The sequence below is a fragment of the Camelus bactrianus genome, chromosome 11, assembly GCF_048773025.1.
Source record: "Camelus bactrianus isolate YW-2024 breed Bactrian camel chromosome 11, ASM4877302v1, whole genome shotgun sequence".
Lineage (NCBI taxonomy): Eukaryota > Metazoa > Chordata > Mammalia > Artiodactyla > Camelidae > Camelus > Camelus bactrianus.
In genome coordinates this window covers 82,780,669-82,791,970 of record NC_133549.1, presented here as the reverse complement: position 1 = coordinate 82,791,970, position 11,302 = coordinate 82,780,669, and the positions used below count along the sequence as shown (strand labels likewise).

Below are 11,302 nucleotides of genomic sequence, written 5' to 3'. Positions count from 1 at the left end.
AGTGACTGTAGTCCACTGCCTGTAGCTCATTTCTACTCGGGCCGTGCCTTACGGGCCCAGGCCTGTGCACGAAGCGGCTCCCCTCCCCTCCTGTTCCCTAGGGCCCTTCTCACCTCCATCTGTTTCATCCAGCCTCCTTGGCACCCACAGGGGACAATCACCGTGGGGCATGTCTGCATGGGACACGTGTCCTCAGGCTCCTAGGAAGAGAAAACCCTGTCTGCTTCCTCGTCTGGCAGCTGCTGGCTGCAGACACATGACATCTGTTGCCCCAGCACCTGTCAAGTTCTGGTCACTCAGGGAATGTTTGCTGGAGAATCAAGGACACATGAGCAGTGGCGGGCACAGTAAGACAGTCCTCCGTGTGAGACACACGCTTCTGCTTCACAGAGATGGGCCTTCTACAAAGGCCAACAAACTCTGTCCTGTCCCCTTGGTGCCTGGAGTTGCCCTTGTTGGAGAAGCTGGGCCTGGGGCTGTGTCACATGATGGAGGCTGTGGGAGGTGGGTCATAAGCAGGGACGGGGTGTACTCACCCGAATCTGGCAGATCCAGCGTCCCCAGGCCACACTGCAACCAGCGCAGATGCCAGCCCGGGCAGTGACCCGGTTTCCCACCAGACCTCAGGCCCAGGTCCCCTTTCTTGGGACACCATGCCCCTGCTCCAACTGCCTCTTATGGGCCCTGGTTTGGGCACCCACCCGGGTGAGCCACAGCCTGCTCCCCTGTCCCTTGGTCCCTGGGCTCACCTGGGCTGCACCCCCTTCACAGCTCAATGCCCTCCTCCCTCCCTTCTCAGTGCCATGTCCTTAAAGGTCACCGCCAGCCAAGGCCCTCATGCTGACAACAGACAGAGATGAAGACCAAGGGAACGGAGCCCAACGGACTCAGAGTCTGGAGAAGGGGGACCAGGTCCGTGAAACCTGAGGGTCCTTTTCCAAAAGCTCACCTGAGTCCTGGGGAAGGACCATCCTACAAACATCCCTTAGGAATTGACAAAAAGCCCATTTATTTCAGGAGGGATCATAGCTGTTCCTGAAACAGGCTTCACCGTGTTGCTGATTCAGTGACAAAGGCTCTGAATGAGGCTGTGCTGGGAACATGGGGAGTGTGTTTTCTGGGTGATACTGGTGAGTCCCATGTCCTCCCTGGGGTCACTCTGTGCCTCTCTGTCACCATCCTCCTCCTGCCAGCTCTCCCTGCCCAGGTAGGTGGGAGCTGGAGGGGTGGAGGGGACGTATCCCCATCGGCGGCAGGAGGCCTCTCTGGCGGGTCAGTGTGTGCATCAGGCAGGCTGACAACATCAGGACCAAACACACCACTTACCTTTGCTCTTTCCTGGGTTGGTGGTGGCTCCTTGACGGTCTAGAATGGAAGTGATCAAAGTTGAAGTGGTCAAAGTCCAGTGCCCATAAAGTTTATCTCCAACGAAGTGACACCTTTGGGGACAGGCCTCTGGCATGAACTGGCTCCTTCTCCTCCCACCCCAGCCTGGGGGTCACAGCTCCCTCCATGATGACTCTTGTCACCTCCATCCATCTTTTTCCTGCCTACTTGGTATGCAAAGAGGAACAATCACTGTGGGGCACGGTGACATAATCATAGGTTGGAAGGGGCCTGTGGGGCTCTGGCTCGGCTTTGCAGACAGGAGGGGACCCTGCTCAGCAGCAGCAGGCGGACAGAACATGGGCTTTGGGGTGTGAGTCTGGGTGTCCCTTGCCTGAGGGTTTGTAACCAACAGGCTCCACCTCCCTGAGCCTCAGGCTCCTCATTTATCACAGGCAAGTTGGCCCCTCCCTGCAGGGTCGAGGGGGAGGCAGGCAGACTAAGGCTGCTGGTCCCTGGTAGAGGCCCCCCTGGGAGTCTCACCAGCAGCCCTGACGTCATATGAAGACAAGAGAGCACTCCGACCCCTTCCTCCTCCCCCCTCACCTCCCGTCCCCACAGCCCCGGCCTCCCAGCCCTCAGGGGTGCCAGTCCGCCCCCCTCACCTGGCCTCTCTCTCCTTACATCCCCTCTTTGCAGAAACCCGACCTGCTGCTTCTCTGCTGGTTGGCGTGTCCTTTCTCAGCTCTGCTTTGCCCTCTTCCTCACCCAGCTCTCTGGTCCCCTCCCTGGGCCAGTCTCTGTCCTTGGCTATTGTCCTACTTTATCAGGACACCTGCCACACCCCCTGAAGGTGACATTTACCCTCAGTGCCCCACAGGCTCCCACACCAGACAAGCCACCAGGCCGTGAGCTCCTGTGGGCGGGGGTGGGGCTGCTTCATTTCTGTCCCTCTGGGCCCAGGATGGAGCCCTGCACATAGTCATGTGACATAGTCATGACTGAGGAAGGAGTGACGGAAGGCAGTAGAGATGTGGAGGGACCATGCTGTTTTCAAAGGCACAGCTGTCCCTGAGGTTAGCATCCACCCAGCCAGTGTCAGAGCAGCGCTGCTGGGCCACGCAGGCGGGGGTGGGGGTGCAGTGGGCACCAGTCACCTTGGCTGGGCCACCCCAGGGCATAGGTGACAATTGGCATCCTCTCTGGGGCTTGACGGGTCTGTGTGTGTCCCGGGGACACAAGCAGAGACCTGCAGCTGTCAGGCCGCTGCACGGCTGGCACGTGGCACCAGAGAAGCAGGGGAGGACCCTCTGTGTGTGGGGTCTCAGGCCCATGTCCACACTCCACCCTGCAGGTCCTGGGGTCAGAAGACAGGAGGAGTCTGACAGCTGCCAGCAATAGCGGGCTCAGCTGGAGCCCCTTCCCCCTGGATGTTCTTAAACCGCTTCCCCCCAACCTGGGCTGACATGGGGGTGTTGCGGGGGAGCCGTAGTCAGTGATGGAATCTGAGCACCAGCTCCCAGTGGTGAGGGGCCCCGGCTTCTAGATCCTGTGTGGGTCACTGTGGACTCCACAGGACTATGTCTCACTGCACATCTGACAGTGCGTCCTGCTATTTCTACCACTAGGGGATGCAAGTGTAGCTCACAGATAGTCAGCAATTTGCCCCGGTTTGTGCCTGTGGGCAGCAGAGCTCAGGAACGGACGCTGCTCCATCTGACCCCGGCCTCGTGCACTGCAGCCGTGCTGTTCAGAGCACGGGCCAGGCCCAGCTCCCGAGTCTGCGTCCAGCTGCATCTGGCTGAGTGCTGGTCCCTGTGGAAGCGTGTGCTCGTCCCCCAGCCTCAGCTGCACAAACTCCAGTGATGTGGACACGTGAGCCGGCACACACAGCGCTCACTGCAGAGAGAGGGCTCCTGTCAGAAAAGGACCTGCACAGGGTCCTCCCCGCACTAATGCGGGGACCCTCCTGGGGAAGAGAGGGCAGCCCTGTCCAGTTCCAGACCTCAGGGAGAGGCCTTCCCCATCTAACCGCTGGGTGTAATGCTGGCTGTGAGTATTCGCGTGATGCCTTTGTCAGGCCGTGTTCCTAGTATGATGCTGGGATCGAACTGAGTCCAATTTTTTTCTTCATCTCTTGAGACAATCATGTTTCCCTTCTCCATTGGCTGATGTGGTAATTTACATTGAGAAATTGAATATTAAATCAGACTCACATTTCTAGGGTGAACCCTTAATTAGTCTTGATGTATTTTTTTTATATGTTGTTGGATTTCATTTGCTAGTATTTTGTTGAGAGTTTTTTTCTTTTTCCTTTAGTTTTATTTACTTTTAAATTCTAAAGACATTTATGTTCTGTTCTATTGCTTTAACTTCCACATTGTCAATCTCTAAATTACAATAGATTCAATGCTTATGACTAGTCTTTTATCATTATGTCTCAAGTTCTGAGTATTCTGATTCACCTCCTTAGTTGGCTAGGTTTCCTTTCTTTTCTTTCTTTCTTTCTCCCTCCCTCCCTCCCTCCCTTCCTCTCTCTCCCTCCCTCCCTCCCTCCCTCCCTTCCTCTCTCTCCCTTCCTTCCTCCCTTCCTTCCTCCCTTCCTTCCTTCCTTCCTTCCTTCCTTCCTTCCTCCCTTCCTCCCTTTCTTCCTTTCTTTCTTTCTTTCTTTCTTTCTTTCTTTCTTTCTTTCTTTCTTTCTTTCTTTCTTTCTTTCTTTCTTTCTTTCTTTCCTTCTTTCTTTCTTTCTTTCTTCCTTCCTTCCTTCCTTCCTTCCTTCCTTCCTTCCTTCCTTCCTTCCTTCCTTCCTTCCTTTCATTAATGAGGCATTTGCCAGTCCTCTGTTTATAGTGAAATGTAAATAAAAAGATGCTAACCCTGAATGAGTTTTTACCTATGTAAAAGTTCACTTAACTGTACACAATTAGTGCACTTTATGTATGCTATCCTTTAAAAGATGAAAGAGAGAAAGAAAGAATGTTGAGGCTTTTAAAATAAAAATTTTCTTATTTCTTAATTAAACGTTTGGTTTTCAGTTTTAAAAAATATGTACACTAAACTTTTGGTAATAATTTCACAGTATTTTTGTGTCATTAGGGGACACACCTTAACCTTATACAGAGCTGTATGTCAATTACATCTCAGTAAAACTGGAAGAAAGAAGTAACTAACAACACACACCCCACAACCTGTGGCATACACACCTCACATAAACACACGCTTATGTGCCCAATGTAGTCATATGCCCAACACATTTGTGTACAACCAACCCATGTGCCTACACCACGCACTCAGACACCACACTCACACACACCACATACACATGCCATACACACTCACTCCACTCAAACCACACATACACCACACATGTTACACGTACTGAAACCACGTGTTGGCAGCACTCCCACAGTGCACATGGGGCACACTCACAACTCACACAAACACACCCTTGTGTTTACAAGGGCGACTCCAGCTCTTGCCTCCTGTACAGAGACTGGAAGGCGTCATGGTTGTAATTTCAATACAAGACTTAGCTGCAAGCTAGAATGAGGGGCAGGGGAAGGGGGCATGAACGGTGGGGGCATGGCGCAAAGCCACCTCTTCCCGCTTCTCACATCCAGCCCTCACTCACTGAGTTAACGATGCTTTTAAGACCACTGAATCCTGTGTCCACTCCAAATATGTGATCTGGGCTGCCTGCAATTTCCAATATCTGCAAGGGAGAGGAAATGGCTTGGCCCACAGCCAGGGGTTGAGGACCCAGCAGGTCCCATCCCAGGAGACAGGCTCCTGCTTCCTGCCATGTTAGACCCCAAGGGCCACCGCCTGGCATCTGCCAGCAGCTCATTCTTAGGGACCAGGAAGCCCCCACCCACACCTCTGGTGTGTAGGTCTACACAGCACTCGTTGCTCATCTGCAGTGGCTGTCTGCTGTCTGAACATTGGGGTGGGCAGAGGGCCATCCTCGGGGTGACCCTGGGACAGCTGCCTTTGAAAGCTTTCCCCAGCTGGTTTACCTGTTCTGAATTACCTGGTCTCTCTGATAGTCATTTACACCCACGCAGTATACAATCACCTCCAATTTCCTAGACTTCTGAGTCTAAGAGAAAAAAGTGTCAAATATAATTCACCAAATACATGGAGCACAAAGCTGTTAACGATGGTCTGGGTTCACTTCCTCCTTAGTGTCTTCAAACGCCTGTGGCTCCAGATTTCCATCGGTCAGAGAGATAATCCTGGAGGCAACCTTGTTTTCTGCAGAAGAAGCAGGGAGCAGTCTGGTCAACAAGGCACCGGAGGGTCCCGCCTCAGGCTGCCAGGCCCACAGCGCTGCTCCCCACACCCCTCCCTGGGGAGAGGCCACCCCGACCCAAGCGCCCGCCATCCAGAGCGCCTGGAGGGAGAAGGGGCCGAGGCCCAGGACCCACTTGACAGATGAGGGGCCTGAGAGCGGCTCAGAGCTCTTCCTGGTGAACCCTCACTACGACCAGATGGCACAGCCTTGGCCCTGAAAGGCCGCTCCAGCGACCTCCCTGGACGAGGACCAGCCTTTCAGGTGAGCAAAGGCAGGAGCTGGGCTCCGGCCCGGGCGGCGCCTGCGGCCTTTCCTGTGGGCTCTGTGGGTCCTGCCGTTCAGGACTCGAGGTCAAGGCACTTGGACAGCAGCCCCCGCCCAGCTCCTAGCCTTTCCCTGCAACCCACGTGTCTCTCCTGACAAGAGCCACAACCCTGCAGTCCAGGTGCTGAGGGTTCAGGGCTGAGCACAGCCTTTCCCACTGGTGGAGACTCAGTCACAGGACGAGAGTCAACCCGAGGGCGGAAGCTGAAGGGAAAGGAGGCAGAGCCGGAACTGGGTGTACACAGGTGTGGGCAGCCAGGGGGACATCAAGGCCTTTGTTCCCTCAACTGATCCCTGTCTGCTCGCGGCCCCTGGCTTTCCCCTTTTCTGTCTCGTGCAGCCCAACCGCAGGTCAAGCACCTCACATCTAATAAGAACCGTCTGGTTCTCAGAAACCTCCCTGGGGGTGGTTTCATCCTCACTGTGCAGAGGAGGAAGCTGCCGCACAGAGAGGGCAAGGACCTCGCTCCAAGAGGCAGCGCTAGGAACTGGCCGCGGTGGGTCTGCGCCAGCCCCTGCTGCGGCCCAGGCCTGGCTCTGTCCCACCCGAGAGCAGTGACGGCAGCAGGTGACTTACCTCCCGAGTTAGTTTGTTCAATCTGCTCATTCGCTTGCAACAAAATGAAGGAATGTGGGTGGAGGGCAGTGAGATGATCCCAAAAGATTCTAAGAACTTGAAAAAGCAGAATAAGTTCTCAGAGCTGTGGGGTCTGTACCTTTTTCAATCCTTCATGCATGTTTGTGTCTCCTGTAGGCACTACCTTCTGAAGTTTGGTAAGACCAGCGTGTATTTCTTGTCTGAAAAAAAATCAGAAAAGAGGGTGGTGGAGAAATGAGGGTTGACTGTTACATCACAGCACAGATGTCCTGGTGCCATTCTGCCCCATGCAGACCTGCCTGGACAGAAGAGGACACAAGTCATCCCGTCATGACCTTCCTGCCCACGTCTCTGACATGACAGGCCTTGTTCAGGACTCCTCTGCCCCCTGTTTGGTGAGCATAGGGGATGCTGCTTTGCTGGCCCCATGGGAAGGGTCTGGCTTCCAATGTGCTCATCCCTGTCAAAGGAAGGTGACCTCAGGGACTCAGCAAGGGCCCTGCCTTGACTGTCCGTGGTGAGAGGGGTCACCCAGGGCCGTGCACCTGGGAATCCAGTGCTCACAATGTGACTGGTGAGGGCGCATGGTCCTCCAACAGGAAAGGCTGAGTTTGGAAAAGGTCGTCCTGCTGACACCCCTGCCCTTTCCCATCAGCCCCTGCCACTGACCCCTGAGGTCCACTTGGTCCCTCCAAGCCACTTCCCCTTGGGATCCATGTTAAGGAAGTGGCCAGGCCGCTTCATTAGAGTGGTAGGGTTCCTGGACTTCATGTGCCCCTGGAGAAAGAGACAATAGGCTGGAAAAGAGGCCTGAGCACCATCCACGCAGTGACCCCAGGCTCACCAGGATGGGCTGTCAGCCTGTATTAAAGCAGACGGTGAGGGATGGGCTGGGACACATGAGGTGGGGTGGGGGGGTTAGTTCAGGCTGATCCAGTGTGTGGACTGAGCTATCACAGCAAGATTAAGGGGCTCTCACTCTGGGCCAAAGAGATGCCAATTTGTGGTGAGATCCGAGGGCCCCAGGTCCTGCCCGGCCTGACCCAACCCAGGAGCGCAGGACGCCTGAGACCCAGGGCCAGTGGAGGCCAAACCCAGCTTTGCCCACCTCAGCACAAACACCAGCCCCTCTTCTTGGCACCTGTGGGAAGATGTCTGCTTTGTCGACCGCACTCCGAATGTGCTGGAACTCCCAGCCCTTCACAGTCTCTGGCCCGGGACTGAGCTTGGCCAGCTTCACTCTTGCCTGAGCGAGCCTTTTTCTTGCGCTTCCCCCTGCACCCCAATCCCCACTCCCAGCTCTGCAGGTGGAGAGGACACCAGGCTGCTTATGCCCTCATCAAGCTGTTTGCTTTGTAATGTATCACCCATCACAGACAGATTCACGTCTTTTCCATTCCCTTGAGCCCCACCCCCACTCTGACACCTTCCCTTGAGGAATAGGTCCCCACCTTCACTCTCCAGAGAGGACCCGGAAGACTCTCAAGGGCCTCCCCACAGCTCCCTTGGTTCAGATTCTGAACCCCTACCTTGGAGGAGGCCGTGGTCCCCCTCTTCCCCGTGGGCAGCTCCTCCACCAGAGGCCCACGCCCAGCCCCCGCTGCCTCTGCCTCCTGCCTGACAGCTCCTCACTGCCTTGTTTTCTTCCACCTCAGACTCACTCAGGTCTCTCTCTCTGAAATGCAGGCCACAGGGACACACAGAACCACACCATCCCCCAGCTTACTGAGGGGCCAGCCCTGCCCCTGCTTCTGCTGGGAGCTGGGCCTGAGGAGCGCTGTCTCTGTGCGCTGGCACCGCCACGTCCCCTCCCCTGCAGCCTTGCTATTGGGCTCCTCTTCTGGTCTGAGCTTCTCTTCAAGGTGCCGAACATGGCTCTGCGCCACAAATCCTGGAGCATTCAGTCCTTGACGTCCTCAAACTCTCTTTGGTATTTCACCCACTGAACTGGGATCCAGTCACTTGCATCATGAGATTTTCAACCTCACAGCTACTCAAGAGAGCCATATCTTCCTATCCCCAGGCCTTTGAGCCCATTGCTGTGTCCATCTACGTCTCACCCAGGATGCTTGCCTCCCTCCTGCACCACATGCCTCCCTCCTGCACCCCAGCCCAGCCTGGTGTTCAGAACCAACTCATGAGCTACCTTGTCTCAGACCCACCAAGGGAACCAGCTTCCATCCCCTGAAGCCCTCAGCACTTTGACAACCCCTAACCCTGCCTTCTGGTTCTGATTCTGCCTCCCTGCCTCCCCCACAAGCCCAGAGCAGAAAGGGACACACACAGCAGGTGCCCAATACAGGCCAGTGTTCATAAAGGGCTCACACATCTGCTCCACCCAATCCCAGAAGTCCTCAGAGCCAGCCTGTTCTAAGAAAAGGGAAGAGCACTGAGAAGACACAGGACAGGTGGAGGACACGGCTTAGAGGGGGAGGAGATGGTCTAGCAGCACAGGGGTCTGCCAGTACCCACCCAGTCAGGGGTCTGTGGGAGCCAGGGCTCTCAGGATGGGCCCTGAGGGGAGCCCAGGACAGCCCAGCCTGCAACTAGTGGAAACTCTCAGCTCCCTGGGTTTCCCTGGACCCCGCCCACCATGACTACCTTTGGGGATTAAAGCAGCACTTACTTGTCTGAGGTGAGATTCATGAGGACGTGGCCACGTGTGGAGAAGGTGACGAAGGACATCCGCAGTTTAGGGCTGGGGAGGAAGCATGTGCTCGTGAGAAGCTATAAATGACACAGGCTCAAAATGAAGCCAGTGAGTAGCCAGGAAGGAGGTGCATGCCCATCGCTCTACTCTCCACCCCAACTCTTCTGCTTTGCGGTCCATTTCCTAAATCTTGGAAGTTCCTGTAACTTTCATGAAGGATTTTAGGAATCCTGGTGAAGGAGGCCTGTGGAGATGTGGGTCTTCTTGGAAGAGAGTGCCAGGATGGCATCCTTCTCCAACCTTATACTCCAATGTCCCATAAAGTGTCTCACTCTGTCTCTCAGACACACACGTGCACATACATGCTGCGCACACCAGGAGATAGACACTTATGCACTCTTGCATGAGGACTTCCCAACTGGCCTCTCCTGGTCTGTAAAATTCTTTGTGCTTTCACTCATCTTCCCTCCTTTACAGCCTTCCCTGCCTTGTCTCCTCTCATCTCAGAAAAATGATTCTCCTTCTTGGCAGCTATTTGTATACACCCCTCCCTATGTTCTCCCTGGCCACTGTCATTTGGTCCATTGACCCTCATTATATTTTAGCTAAATTGCTACAGTAGTTCCTAGATAAGCTTTCTACGGCTCCTGGCTCTTGTTACAACACATTTTACCAACAATACTAGACTTTCCTTCCTGACACACAATCTTGACCATGTCAGACCCCTGCCCAAGAATTGTCTATAGCTTCATATTGTTCACAGCAGGAAATCCAAGTCCCCTGACTTGGCATTATGAGCCCTGGTGGCCTGGGACCAAGTCTGTCCTGTCCAGCCTCATCTCCCAGCTTTCCTCTGAGTTAACCCTGCCCTCCGGCCAAATAGACCACTCACTGCGCAAGAAGTCTTGATGGTTCCTGTTACCCTGTCTTTTCCCATCCTTCAAGACCCACTTCAAAATTCCACATCCTCTAAAAAGCCATCTTTGAATTTTTAAAGAATTCTTGCTTTTTCCTTTAATTTGCCTTATTTATAAATAACCTTGTCCTTTTCTTTTGGCCCTTGGCACCATTTAACCTGGTGCTTAGTTACTGTGTCACTGGTTTGCCTGTTTTCTAATCTGTGAGGTCCTCCAGGGCAGACTGTGTCCCCTACAATATGGCCTGACTCCCAGGCAGGAGCCAAGAAGGCTGCTGAGACCTGATGGAACCAGTGTGCTCTGTCCTTTTTTTCTGCTTCAGAATACCTCCCTGATGCAAGGGAGTCCTATGCCCACTGAGTCTAAACAACTGTGTACTCTGCCTGGCAGGGGAAATCACCCTGCAACTTGGAGAAACCGTACTCTTTGAACTTCCCGACCAAATCCTCCACAAGGTTGTAAATGGCTATCCAAAAGTTGTCCACACTGCCTGACCTGAAAATGAAGAAGACCTGAGTCAGAGGGGTGAGGTGCATCCATTGTGTGGGCAGAATTTCTGCCTCCCCAGCTTTCAGCAGATCCTTCAGCAACTCCTCTCCACCCCACATAGCTGCAAGCTGCCACACTCCCCTAGCAACCGCAGTGGGTCACCCTGGTGGTGACTTCAATAGTATGAATGTGGGAAGGGTGACCAACCAGATGTGTGTGCCTTGGACTCAGGAACATTGAGGGATGAGGGACTTCTGGTGGCAAACCAGGATGGTTGATCAGACTCAGCAGAGCTGTCACATAGGAAATGATGTAGGATGCATTGTTTGGAAAATCCTCCAGTGATTCTGATACGACTCCTCTGGTCCCTCAATTCCCCTTGGGAATAAGCCATTCCCAGCTGTCTGCTCCTCTCCTGCCCTTTTAAAGTATGCACGCTCGCGCGCGCGCGCGCGTGTGTGTTTGGGGTGATGTCAGGGCTCTTTGGCACTACGTTCCAACTAAAGTTTCTTAGTTGGTCCTGCCGACCACTCCTTCTGCTTCTAGGCTGCATCTAAATTTGTCAACAGACAGTGGTGAAACTAAGGGTAGATTCTTCTAACATTACCCTGGTTATTATTCATTGAGGCATATGTGTCAGGCACTTTACATACATGAGTTCCAATTCCTGAATAACCCCAGGATGTCAGCATTGTTCCCATTTT

At 54.1% G+C, this 11,302-nt stretch overlaps 1 long non-coding RNA gene across 1 annotated transcript; it reads right to left on the bottom strand.

Moving 5' to 3' along the window:
- Positions 1-3,987: 3,987 nt before the first annotated feature.
- LOC123611871 (uncharacterized) lies at positions 3,988-9,324 on the bottom strand. Its single transcript, XR_006718961.2, has 3 exons — positions 9,169-9,324; positions 6,661-6,742; positions 3,988-5,580 (listed from the first exon to the last, which is right to left on the bottom strand). It is a non-coding gene; the product is annotated as an uncharacterized LOC123611871 (long non-coding RNA).
- Positions 9,325-11,302: the final 1,978 nt, after the last annotated feature.